The following is a 12,070-nucleotide window of genomic DNA, read 5'->3' as shown; positions in this document are numbered from 1 at the left end:
CAAACCAGGATGCTTAGCTTAACTGAAGATCAAGCTCTCTTGAGGCTGCCGCCTTAGACCACTCGGCCATCCTGACAGCTGAGTCTGTGTTTAGGTCTGACTCCTCAGTCTGCACTTGTCGATGCTGCCGCTTGCAATGTTCCTATCAAGGTGACAGGTTTAAAGGCCCCACAATATAACATGGCCAAGGAAAAAAAAAGTAAAAAACAGAATAAGAAACCAGGCACATGCACGACTACGCAAAGATGCAGATAACTTTTTACCGGCCTGCAATAGTAATACAAGTTTTACACAGGTCACAAGTTTTTAAAGGCCATCCCTGAGTGAGACTAAGCTTTTAGGGAGCAAACACAAAAGCAGACACTGCCCATTGTTTCTGCCCAGTCTCGAACCGGGGACCTTTCACGTGTTAGGCGAACGTAATAACCACTACACTACAGAAACAAGCATGAGGGCTTGACTGAAGGAGCAAAATTCCCCTCATATGTTTGCCCGATTGCCTCTATACTTGATCAGCAGTTGCTCGCAAAGCGAGGAGTAAGTGTGAAAATTGCAGCGTTGTCAGCCAGCAAGCGTACACTCAGATGTACTGAAAAGTCACAGCTGCGGGTAGAGACAAATATCTGATGCCTAAATGCCTGAAACCAGAGCCTGTGAAAGCATCACACAGAGCACACTGAAAGCAAGCAGGAAGGAAGCCAAGGCATGGTGATCCTTTTTTTCTCCTGAGGCTAAAAATATTTTGCACAACAATGCTTTGAGTGGAATGAGGAATCTTCAAGCTTTGTGTATTTTGAGTAAAATTTGTGTGTTTTCTGCTAAAAAGGGTGTGTTGGGGATTTGGACCCGGACACCAACGAGCGAGGGCACAGAAGCACCACTGCTCAGACCCTGCTCCTAGGGTTGAGGGCAGAGAGTGGGCGAATACATCGCAAGGCAAGAAAATGCACATGGTTCTCTCTTCTGCAATATGACTAGAGTCATTTCCATGGTCGTCATCGAACATGACATAAAACGCCTCTATCCTTTAGACCTTTTGGCCCATAATTACAAGAGGATGACTGAGTGAGACGCTCTGCCAAATTTGGCAGCCTCGCACTCAGTCATTTTCAAAATGCAGGGAAGCGCCGTATTTAGTAGAATACAACGAACCCCTGTGCTTCCCTCTGCGCCAGCTCTAAATTAGCTGCCGAGCGCCAACGCAGCCATCCTTGCGCCATGGTACAAGGATGGCAGCGTGGAGGGGGAAATTGTTTTTGTTCAGGAAGGCACACCTTCCTGCACAACAGAAATCTTCAGTGGCGATATGTTCGTGCAGCACACATAGAAAGAGCAAAAATGAGGAGAAATGAAAACATTTCTGCTCGTTTCTCCACTATAACGACACCCATTGAATGGCGCTTGGATTTTGGCGCTGCCACAGATTTACAAAAACTCGTAAAACTGGAGCAGCATCAAAATGCTATGGTGTTGCAGTGGCCCACCCAGAGCAACGCCCATTGCATGCCCCTTCCAGGGAAAGGGCTGCGTGTGAACGGGCCGTATTTACAAGGTGGTGTTAAGCCACAAAACGTGGTTGAACGGCGTCTTGTAAATACGGCACAGTACATAGTGCCACCGGGGCGTCACTAAAGATGATGTGCCGGTGGCGATAGGGCCTTGTAAGTCTGGCCCTTTCTTTGCTCAAGGTGTATGTTCTTGGTGAAGGTAGGAAAGCCATTTTCGCTCTCATACCTTCCTTCCTTGGCTGGCTTGACCACAGTAGGCCCAGGCTTCAATGGAAAGGTCAAAAAGGGAGCAACTGACTGCCGTAAGGTGTATCGTCTTCTCTTGGTGAGTTGAGACCGATGCCCTTGGAGCGTAGTACCTCACGATGGTGAGGGATAGACACAGCCTCTTTAATTTCAATTTACCTGTCAGGTGAGGTGGTAAATGCAAATAATGTGATAAAGCACAGCAACTTGCTGTTTCTGCCTGGCCTCGAACCAGGGACTTTTCGCGTGTAAGGCAAACATGATAACCACTACACTACAGAAACATACATGCCTGCTTACTTGCTTCATGTGGCTATGCATTGGACTGGAACCACTGCACTGGAAACAGACACACCTGCTTTCTTTATGTGGCTATGCTTTGGACTGGAATGCAAGGACTAAGGGACAATATTCATGACGCTCAAAGCTGAGCCTTTCTGACAGGATCTCTTCCTTTGGAAGAAAGGAACTGGGATCACTTTCATTCCAAGAGGTGATTTCAAAACCAGCCCTGCAATTACTTTGGAGAAGCACTGTGCATTTCATGTTCCAACGAGAAGTGCTGCTCCAACACAAAAAAGCAGTTAGAAAGAAATCCCGCACTCCTTCATCATGCCGAACTGCCTCGACACCAGTAGAAAGCATGCAATGCATTCCACCATGGCATCTTACAAGAGTGGAAAGCAGAAATACTCCTGTTTAAAAACAGATCGAACCTATGAAGGCACGGGCTCGTCCGGGATTTGAACCCGGGACCTCTCACACCCAAAGCGAGAATCATACCCCTAGACCAACGAGCCTGCTGCTGCAAAAGCCTTTCAAACATCTTCTGAAGTGTCTTTGTGAAAAAGCAGGGCCACTTGGAGACTCTCCTTCTAAGCGTGCCATAGCAATTGATGTTTTGTGCCAAGGGTTTTTTTTTTGCCTCTAGCAAGGCAAGAGGTAGTCAAGAAGCCCTATGCTAGCAAGCTGAACTGTGGCGCTGATGAGAAAAGCAGACCCTTTCTGGTAGTTGTACGCCTCCGCAGGACCTGGGCCCTTGCACCGTAGACTTCCAGACCAGAAGCACTGAAGGGCCTGCCATCTCTTGCGCCTGAGCCAGAGGAGCACGCCTCTTGTATTCAAGCACACTTGCTCGCTCAGTGCTCGATCAGGCGAGATTTATATGAGTGCCTCACAGGCCTGAAACACTCACCTGGGAGACGCGGGGTGGCTGAATTCCCAGAATGGCCTTCGATAGGAAAATCACCTCCTTTCCTCCCGACTCATTTCAGAATTGGGTGAAAATCGCAAGACAGTGTTCAGGGGTGCATGGGTACTGCCTACTCCCAGCTGCCTCTCTGTCTTCTTCATGTTAATTTCAAGTCACAAGGAGGGACCATTGCCATTCTGCTCCGCCCACCTAACCAGGAAACCCAGGTTGAGCTTGTCTGCCTGTTGTTGTTGCAGGGGCAGTGCCTTCTCTGCCCAAAAGTGGCAGGAGAGCCTCACTTCAAACGATGGAATCAACTGCTTAAGTAGAAACCAGCATGGTAGTTACAGTGATAAGGTGCAGCTCTAACAGAAGGCGTGACTGAGATGCCCCTTCCAGAAATACATGGAATGCTGATTGAGGGCCCAGCCGGAGGGTTGGTGGATTTCTTTTCATATGCTACAGCAGCTTGCAAAGATAGTGTTGTGGGGAGCTGGCTGTGCAAGCAGAGGAAGATTTAAGGGCAGAAAATAGACCTATCAGAAGTGCGATTTGAACCCACAACTACATGAGCAAACCAGGATGCTTAGCTTAACTGAAGATCAAGCTCTCTTGAGGCTGCCGCCTTAGACCACTCGGCCATCCTGACAGCTGAGTCTGTGTTTAGGTCTGACTCCTCAGTCTGCACTTGTCGATGCTGCCGCTTGCAATGTTCCTATCAAGGTGACAGGTTTAAAGGCCCCACAATATAACATGGCCAAGGAAAAAAAAAGTAAAAAACAGAATAAGAAACCAGGCACATGCACGACTACGCAAAGATGCAGATAACTTTTTACCGGCCTGCAATAGTAATACAAGTTTTACAAAGGTCACAAGTTTTTAAAGGCCATCCCTGAGTGAGACTAAGCTTTTAGGGAGCAAACACAAAAGCAGACACTGCCCATTGTTTCTGCCCGGTCTCGAACCGGGGACCTTTCGCGTGTTAGGCAAACGTGATAACCACTACACTACAGAAACAAGCATGAGGGCTTGACTGAAAGAGCAAAATTCCCCTCATATGTTTGCCCGATTGCCTCTATACTTGATCAGCAGTTGCTCGCAAAGCGAGGAGTAAGTGTGAAAATTGCAGCGTTGTCAGCCAGCAAGCGTACACTCAGATGTACTGAAAAGTCACAGCTGCGGGTAGAGACAAATATCTGAATCCTAAATGCCTGAAACCAGAGCCTGTGAAAGCATCACACAGAGCACACTGAAAGCAAGCAGGAAGGAAGCCAAGGCATGGTGATCCTTTTTTTCTCCTGAGGCTAAAAATATTTTGCACAACAATGCTTTGAGTGGAATGAGGAATCTTCAAGCTTTGTGTATTTTGAGTAAAATTTGTGTGTTTTCTGCTAAAAAGGGTGTGTTGGGGATTTGGACCCGGACACCAACGAGCGAGGGCACAGAAGCACCACTGCTCAGACCCTGCTCCTAGGGTTGAGGGCAGAGAGTGGGCGAATACATCGCAAGGCAAGAAAATGCACATGGTTCTCTCTTCTGCAATATGACTAGAGTCATTTCCATGGTCGTCATCGAACATGACATAAAACGCCTCTATCCTTTAGACCTTTTGGCCCATAATTACAAGAGGATGACTGAGTGAGACGCTCTGCCAAATTTGGCAGCCTCGCACTCAGTCATTTTCAAAATGCAGGGAAGCGCCGTATTTAGTAGAATACAGCGCACCCCTGTGCTTCCCTCTGCGCCAGCTCTAAATTAGCTGCCGAGCGCCAACGCAGCCATCCTTGCGCCATGGTACAAGGATGGCTGCGTTGAGGGGGAAATTGTTTTTGTTCAGGAAGGCACACCTTCCTGCACAACAGAAATCTTCAGTGGCGATATGTTCGTGCAGCACACATAGAAAGAGCAAAAATGAGGAGAAATGAAAACATTTCTGCTCGTTTCTCCACTATAACGACACCCATTGTATGGCGCTTGGATTTTGGCGCTGCCACAGATTTACAAAAACTCGTAAAACTGGAGCAGCATCAAAATGCTATGGTGTTGCAGTGGCCCACCCAGAGCAACGCCCATTGCACGCCCCTTCCAGGGAAAGGGCTGCGTGTGAAGGGGCCGTATTTACAAGGTGGTGTTAAGCCACAAAACGTGGTTGAACGGCGTCTTGTAAATACGGCACAGTACATAGTGCCACCGGGGCGTCACTAAAGATGATGTGCCGGTGGCGATAGGGCCTTGTAAGTCTGGCCCTTTCTTTGCTCAAGGTGTATGTTCTTGGTGAAGGTAGGAAAGCCATTTTCGCTCTCATACCTTCCTTGGCTGGCTTGACCACAGTAGGCCCAGGCTTCAATGGAAAGGTCAAAAAGGGAGCAACTGACTGCAGTAAGGTGTATCGTCTTCTCTTGGTGAGTTGAGACCGATGCCCTTGGAGCGTAGTACCTCACGATGGTGAGGGATAGACACAGCCTCTTTAATTTCAATTTACCTGTCAGGTGAGGTGGTAAATGCAAATAATGTGATAAAGCACAGCAACTTGCTGTTTCTGCCTGGCCTCGAACCAGGGACCTTTCGCGTGTAAGGCGAACGTGATAACCACTACTCTACAGAAACAGACATGCCTGCTTACTTGCTTCATGTGGCTATGGATTGGACTGGAACCACTGCACTGGAAACAGACACACCTGCTTTCTTTATGTGGCTATGCTTTGGACTGGAATGCAAGGACTAAGGGACAATATTCATAACGCTCAAAGCTGAGCCTTTCTGACAGGATCTCTTCCTTTTGAAGAAAGGAACTGGGATCACTTTCATTCCAAGAGGTGATTTCAAAACCAGCCCTGCAATTACTTTGGAGAAGCACTGTGCATTTCATGTTCCAACGAGAAGTGCTGCTCCAACACAAAAAAGCAGTTAGAAAGAAATCCCGCACTCCTTCATCATGCCGAACTGCCTCGACACCAGTAGAAAGCATGCAATGCATTCCACCATGGCATCTTACAAGAGTGGAAAGCAGAAATACTCCTGTTTAAAAACAGATCGAACCTATGAAGGCACGGGCTCGTCCGGGATTTGAACCCGGGATCTCTCACACCCAAAGCGAGAATCATACCCCTAGACCAACAAGCCTGCTGCTGCAAAAGCCTTTCAAACATCTTCTGAAGTGTCTTTGTGAAAAAGCAGGGCCACTTGGAGACTCTCCTTCTAAGCGTGCCATAGCAATTGATGTTTTGTGCCAAGGGTTTTTTTTTTGCCTCTAGCAAGGCAAGAGGTAGTCAAGAAGCCCTATGCTAGCAAGCTGAACTGTGGCGCTGATGAGAAAAGCAGACCCTTTCTGGTAGTTGTACGCCTCCGCAGGACCTGGGCCCTTGCACCGTAGACTTCCAGACCAGAAGCACTGAAGGGCCTGCCATCTCTTGCACCTGAGCCAGAGGAGCACGCCTCTTGTATTCAAGCACACTTGCTCGCTCAGTGCTCGATCAGGCGAGATTTATATGAGTGCCTCACAGGCCTGAAACACTCACCTGGGAGACGCGGGGTGGCTGAATTCCCAGAATGGCCTTCGATAGGAAAATCACCTCCTTTCCTCCCGACTCATTTCAGAATTGGGTGAAAATCGCAAGACAGTGTTCAGGGGTGCATGGGTACTGCCTACTCCCAGCTGCCTCTCTGTCTTCTTCATGTTAATTTCAAGTCACAAGGAGGGTCCATTGCCATTCTGCTCCGCCCACCTAACCAGGAAACCCAGGTTGAGCTTGTCTGCCTGTTGTTGTTGCAGGGGCAGTGCCTTCTCTGCCCAAAAGTGGCAGGAGAGCCTCACTTCAAACGATGGAATCAACTGCTTAAGTAGAAACCAGCATGGTAGTTACAGTGATAAGGTGCAGCTCTAACAGAAGGCGTGACTGAGATGCCCCTTCCAGAAATACATGGAATGCTGATTGAGGGCCCAGCCGGAGGGTTGGTGGATTTCTTTTCATATGCTACAGCAGCTTGCAAAGATAGTGTTGTGGGGAGCTGGCTGTGCAAGCAGAGGAAGATTTAAGGGCAGAAAATAGACCTATCAGAAGTGCGATTTGAACCCACAACTACATGAGCAAACCAGGATGCTTAGCTTAACTGAAGATCAAGCTCTCTTGAGGCTGCCGCCTTAGACCACTCGGCCATCCTGACAGCTGAGTCTGTGTTTAGGTCTGACTCCTCAGTCTGCACTTGTCGATGCTGCCGCTTGCAATGTTCCTATCAAGGTGACAGGTTTGAAGGCCCCACAATATAACATGGCCAAGAAAAAAAAAAGTAAAAAACAGAATAAGAAACCAGGCACATGCACGACTACGCAAAGATGCAGATAACTTTTTACCGGCCTGCAATAGTAATACAAGTTTTACACAGGTCACAAGTTTTTAAAGGCCATCCCTGAGTGAGACTAAGCTTTTAGGGAGCAAACACAAAAGCAGACACTGCCCATTGTTTCTGCCCGGTCTCGAACCGGGGACCTTTTGCGTGTTAGGCAAACGTGATAACCACTACACTACAGAAACAAGCATGAGAGCTTGACTGAAGGAGCAAAATTCCCCTCATATGTTTGCCCGATTGTCTCTATACTTGATCAGCAGTTGCTCGCAAAGCGAGGAGTAAGTGTGAAAATTGCAGCGTTGTCAGCCAGCAAGCGTACACTCAGATGTACTGAAAAGTCACAGCTGCGGGTAGAGACAAATATCTGATGCCTAAATGCCTGAAACCAGAGCCTGTGAAAGCATCACACAGAGCACACTGAAAGCAAGCAGGAAGGAAGCCAAGGCATGGTGATCCTTTTTTTCTCCTGAGGCTAAAAATATTTTGCACAACAATGCTTTGAGTGGAATGAGGAATCTTCAAGCTTTGTGTATTTTGAGTAAAATTTGTGTGTTTTCTGCTAAAAAGGGTGTGTTGGGGATTTGGACCCGGACACCAACGAGTGAGGGCACAGAAGCACCACTGCTCAGACCCTGCTCCTAGGGTTGAGGGCAGAGAGTGGGCGAATACATCGCAAGGCAAGAAAATGCACATGGTTCTCTCTTCTGCAATATGACTAGAGTCATTTCCATGGTCGTCATCGAACATGACATAAAACGCCTCTATCCTTTAGACCTTTTGGCCCATAATTACAAGAGGATGACTGAGTGAGACGCTCTGCCAAATTTGGCAGCCTCGCACTCAGTCATTTTCAAAATGCAGGGAAGCGCCGTATTTAGTAGAATACAGCGCACCCCTGTGCTTCCCTCTGCGCCAGCTCTAAATTAGCTGCCGAGCGCCAACGCAGCCATCCTTGCGCCATGGTACAAGGATGGCTGCGTGGAGGGGGAAATTGTTTTTGTTCAGGAAGGCACACCTTCCTGCACAACAGAAATCTTCAGTGGCGATATGTTCGTGCAGCACACATAGAAAGAGCAAAAATGAGGAGAAATGAAAACATTTCTGCTCGTTTCTCCACTATAACGACACCCATTGTATGGCGCTTGGATTTTGGCGCTGCCACAGATTTACAAAAACTCGTAAAACTGGAGCAGCATCAAAATGCTATGGTGTTGCAGTGGCCCACCCAGAGCAACGCCCATTGCACGCCCCTTCCAGGGAAAGGGCTGCGTGTGAAGGGGCCGTATTTACAAGGTGGTGTTAAGCCACAAAACGTGGTTGAACGGCGTCTTGTAAATACGGCACAGTACATAGTGCCACCGGGGCGTCACTAAAGATGATGTGCCGGTGGCGATAGGGCCTTGTAAGTCTGGCCCTTTCTTTGCTCAAGGTGTATGTTCTTGGTGAAGGTAGGAAAGCCATTTTCGCTCTCATACCTTCCTTCCTTGGCTGGCTTGACCACAGTAGGCCCAGGCTTCAATGGAAAGGTCAAAAAGGGAGCAACTGACTGCCGTAAGGTGTATCGTCTTCTCTTGGTGAGTTGAGACCGATGCCCTTGGAGCGTAGTACCTCACGATGGTGAGGGATAGACACAGCCTCTTTAATTTCAATTTACCTGTCAGGTGAGGTGGTAAATGCAAATAATGTGATAAAGCACAGCAACTTGCTGTTTCTGCCTGGCCTCGAACCAGGGACCTTTCGCGTGTAAGGCGAACATGATAACCACTACACTACAGAAACATACATGCCTGCTTACTTGCTTCATGTGGCTATGCATTGGACTTGAACCACTGCACTGGAAACAGACACACCTGCTTTCTTTATGTGGCTATGCTTTGGACTGGAATGCAAGGACTAAGGGACAATATTCATGACGCTCAAAGCTGAGCCTTTCTGACAGGATCTCTTCCTTTGGAAGAAAGGAACTGGGATCACTTTCATTCCAAGAGGTGATTTCAAAACCAGCCCTGCAATTACTTTGGAGAAGCACTGTGCATTTCATGTTCCAACGAGAAGTGCTGCTCCAACACAAAAAAGCAGTTAGAAAGAAATCCCGCACTCCTTCATCATGCCGAACTGCCTCGACACCAGTAGAAAGCATGCAATGCATTCCACCATGGCATCTTACAAGAGTGGAAAGCAGAAATACTCCTGTTTAAAAACAGATCGAACCTATGAAGGCACGGGCTCGTCCGGGATTTGAACCCGGGACCTCTCACACCCAAAGCGAGAATCATACCCCTAGACCAACGAGCCTGCTGCTGCAAAAGCCTTTCAAACATCTTCTGAAGTGTCTTTGTGAAAAAGCAGGGCCACTTGGAGACTCTCCTTCTAAGCGTGCCATAGCAATTGATGTTTTGTGCCAAGGGTTTTTTTTTGCCTCTAGCAAGGCAAGAGGTAGTCAAGAAGCCCTATGCTAGCAAGCTGAACTGTGGCGCTGATGAGAAAAGCAGACCCTTTCTGGTAGTTGTGCGCCTCCGCAGGACCTGGGCCCTTGCACCGAAGACTTCCAGACCAGAAGCACTGAAGGGCCTGCCATCTCTTGCGCCTGAGCCAGAGGAGCATGCCTCTTGTATTCAAGCACACTTGCTCGCTCAGTGCTCGATCAGGCGAGATTTATATGAGTGCCTCACAGGCCTGAAACATTCACCTGGGAGACGCGGGGTGGCTGAATTCCCAGAATGGCCTTCGATAGGAAAATCACCTCCTTTCCTCCCAACTCATTTCAGAATTGGGTGAAAATCGCAAGACAGTGTTCAGGGGTGCATGGGTACTGCCTACTCCCAGCTGCCTCTCTGTCTTCTTCATGTTAATTTCAAGTCACAAGGAGGGACCATTGCCATTCTGCTCCGCCCACCTAACCAGGAAACCCAGGTTGAGCTTGTCTGCCTGTTGTTGTTGCAGGGGCAGTGCCTTCTCTGCCCAAAAGTGGCAGGAGAGCCTCACTTCAAACGATGGAATCAACTGCTTAAGTAGAAACCAGCATGGTAGTTACAGTGATAAGGTGCAGCTCTAACAGAAGGCGTGACTGAGATGCCCCTTCCAGAAATACATGGAATGCTGATTGAGGGCCCAGCCGGAGGGTTGGTGGATTTCTTTTCATATGCTACAGCAGCTTGCAAAGATAGTGTTGTGGGGAGCTGGCTGTGCAAGCAGAGGAAGATTTAAGGGCAGAAAATAGACCTATCAGAAGTGCGATTTGAACCCACAACTACATGAGCAAACCAGGATGCTTAGCTTAACTGAAGATCAAGCTCTCTTGAGGCTGCCGCCTTAGACCACTCGGCCATCCTGACAGCTGAGTCTGTGTTTAGGTCTGACTCCTCAGTCTGCACTTGTCGATGCTGCCGCTTGCAATGTTCCTATCAAGGTGACAGGTTTAAAGGCCCCACAATATAACATGGCCAAGAAAAAAAAAAGTAAAAAACAGAATAAGAAACCAGGCACATGCACGACTACGCAAAGATGCAGATAACTTTTTACCGGCCTGCAATAGTAATACAAGTTTTACACAGGTCACAAGTTTTTAAAGGCCATCCCTGAGTGAGACTAAGCTTTTAGGGAGCAAACACAAAAGCAGACACTGCCCATTGTTTCTGCCCGGTCTCGAACCGGGGACCTTTCGCGTGTTAGGCGAACGTGATAACCACTACACTACAGAAACAAGCATGAGGGCTTGACTGAAGGAGCAAAATTCCCCTCATATGTTTGCCCGATTGCCTCTAAACTTGATCAGCAGTTGCTCGCAAAGCGAGGAGTAAGTGTGAAAATTGCAGCGTTGTCAGCCAGCAAGCGTACACTCAGATGTACTGAAAAGTCACAGCTGCGGGTAGAGACAAATATCTGATGCCTAAATGCCTGAAACCAGAGCCTGTGAAAGCATCACACAGAGCACACTGAAAGCAAGCAGGAAGGAAGCCAAGGCATGGTGATCCTTTTTTTCTCCTGAGGCTAAAAATATTTTGCACAACAATGCTTTGAGTGGAATGAGGAATCTTCAAGCTTTGTGTATTTTGAGTAAAATTTGTGTGTTTTCTGCTAAAAAGGGTGTGTTGGGGATTTGGACCCGGACACCAACGAGCGAGGGCACAGAAGCACCACTGCTCAGACCCTGCTCCTAGGGTTGAGGGCAGAGAGTGGGCGAATACATCGCAAGGCAAGAAAATGCACATGGTTCTCTCTTCTGCAATATGACTAGAGTCATTTCCATGGTCGTCATCGAACATGACATAAAACGCCTCTATCCTTTAGACCTTTTGGCCCATAATTACAAGAGGATGACTGAGTGAGACGCTCTGCCAAATTTGGCAGCCTCGCACTCAGTCATTTTCAAAATGCAGGGAAGCGCCGTATTTAGTAGAATACAGCGCACCCCTGTGCTTCCCTCTGCGCCAGCTCTAAATTAGCTGCCGAGCGCCAACGCAGCCATCCTTGCGCCATGGTACAAGGATGGCTGCGTGGAGGGGGAAATTGTTTTTGTTCAGGAAGGCACACCTTCCTGCACAACAGAAATCTTCAGTGGCGATATGTTCGTGCAGCACACATAGAAAGAGCAAAAATGAGGAGAAATGAAAACATTTCTGCTCGTTTCTCCACTATAACGACACCCATTGTATGGCGCTTGGATTTTGGCGCTGCCACAGATTTACAAAAACTCGTAAAACTGGAGCAGCATCAAAATGCTATGGTGTTGCAGTGGCCCACCCAGAGCAACGCCCATTGCACGCCCCTTCCAGGG

At 48.1% G+C, this 12,070-nt stretch overlaps 7 non-coding genes across 7 annotated transcripts; all 7 read right to left on the bottom strand.

Moving 5' to 3' along the window:
- Window positions 1-2,482: 2,482 nt before the first annotated feature.
- On the bottom strand, window positions 2,483-2,554 carry TRNAP-UGG (transfer RNA proline (anticodon UGG)). Its single transcript has one exon. It is a non-coding gene; the product is annotated as a tRNA-Pro (tRNA).
- A 1,336-nt stretch (window positions 2,555-3,890) lies between these two features.
- On the bottom strand, window positions 3,891-3,963 carry TRNAV-AAC (transfer RNA valine (anticodon AAC)). The gene has a single exon. It is a non-coding gene; the product is annotated as a tRNA-Val (tRNA).
- Window positions 3,964-5,997: 2,034 nt separating this feature from the next.
- Window positions 5,998-6,069, bottom strand: TRNAP-UGG (transfer RNA proline (anticodon UGG)). The gene has a single exon. It is a non-coding gene; the product is annotated as a tRNA-Pro (tRNA).
- Window positions 6,070-7,405: 1,336 nt separating this feature from the next.
- On the bottom strand, window positions 7,406-7,478 carry TRNAV-AAC (transfer RNA valine (anticodon AAC)). Its single transcript has one exon. It is a non-coding gene; the product is annotated as a tRNA-Val (tRNA).
- A 1,521-nt stretch (window positions 7,479-8,999) lies between these two features.
- On the bottom strand, window positions 9,000-9,072 carry TRNAV-UAC (transfer RNA valine (anticodon UAC)). The gene has a single exon. It is a non-coding gene; the product is annotated as a tRNA-Val (tRNA).
- Window positions 9,073-9,516: 444 nt separating this feature from the next.
- On the bottom strand, window positions 9,517-9,588 carry TRNAP-UGG (transfer RNA proline (anticodon UGG)). Its single transcript has one exon. It is a non-coding gene; the product is annotated as a tRNA-Pro (tRNA).
- A 1,335-nt stretch (window positions 9,589-10,923) lies between these two features.
- On the bottom strand, window positions 10,924-10,996 carry TRNAV-AAC (transfer RNA valine (anticodon AAC)). The gene has a single exon. It is a non-coding gene; the product is annotated as a tRNA-Val (tRNA).
- Window positions 10,997-12,070: the final 1,074 nt, after the last annotated feature.

The sequence above is a fragment of the Pleurodeles waltl genome, unplaced genomic scaffold, assembly GCF_031143425.1.
Source record: "Pleurodeles waltl isolate 20211129_DDA unplaced genomic scaffold, aPleWal1.hap1.20221129 scaffold_91, whole genome shotgun sequence".
NCBI classification, from domain to species: domain Eukaryota; kingdom Metazoa; phylum Chordata; class Amphibia; order Caudata; family Salamandridae; genus Pleurodeles; species Pleurodeles waltl.
Note: the sequence above shows the minus strand (reverse complement) of the source record. Positions and strands in the feature narration are given on the sequence as shown.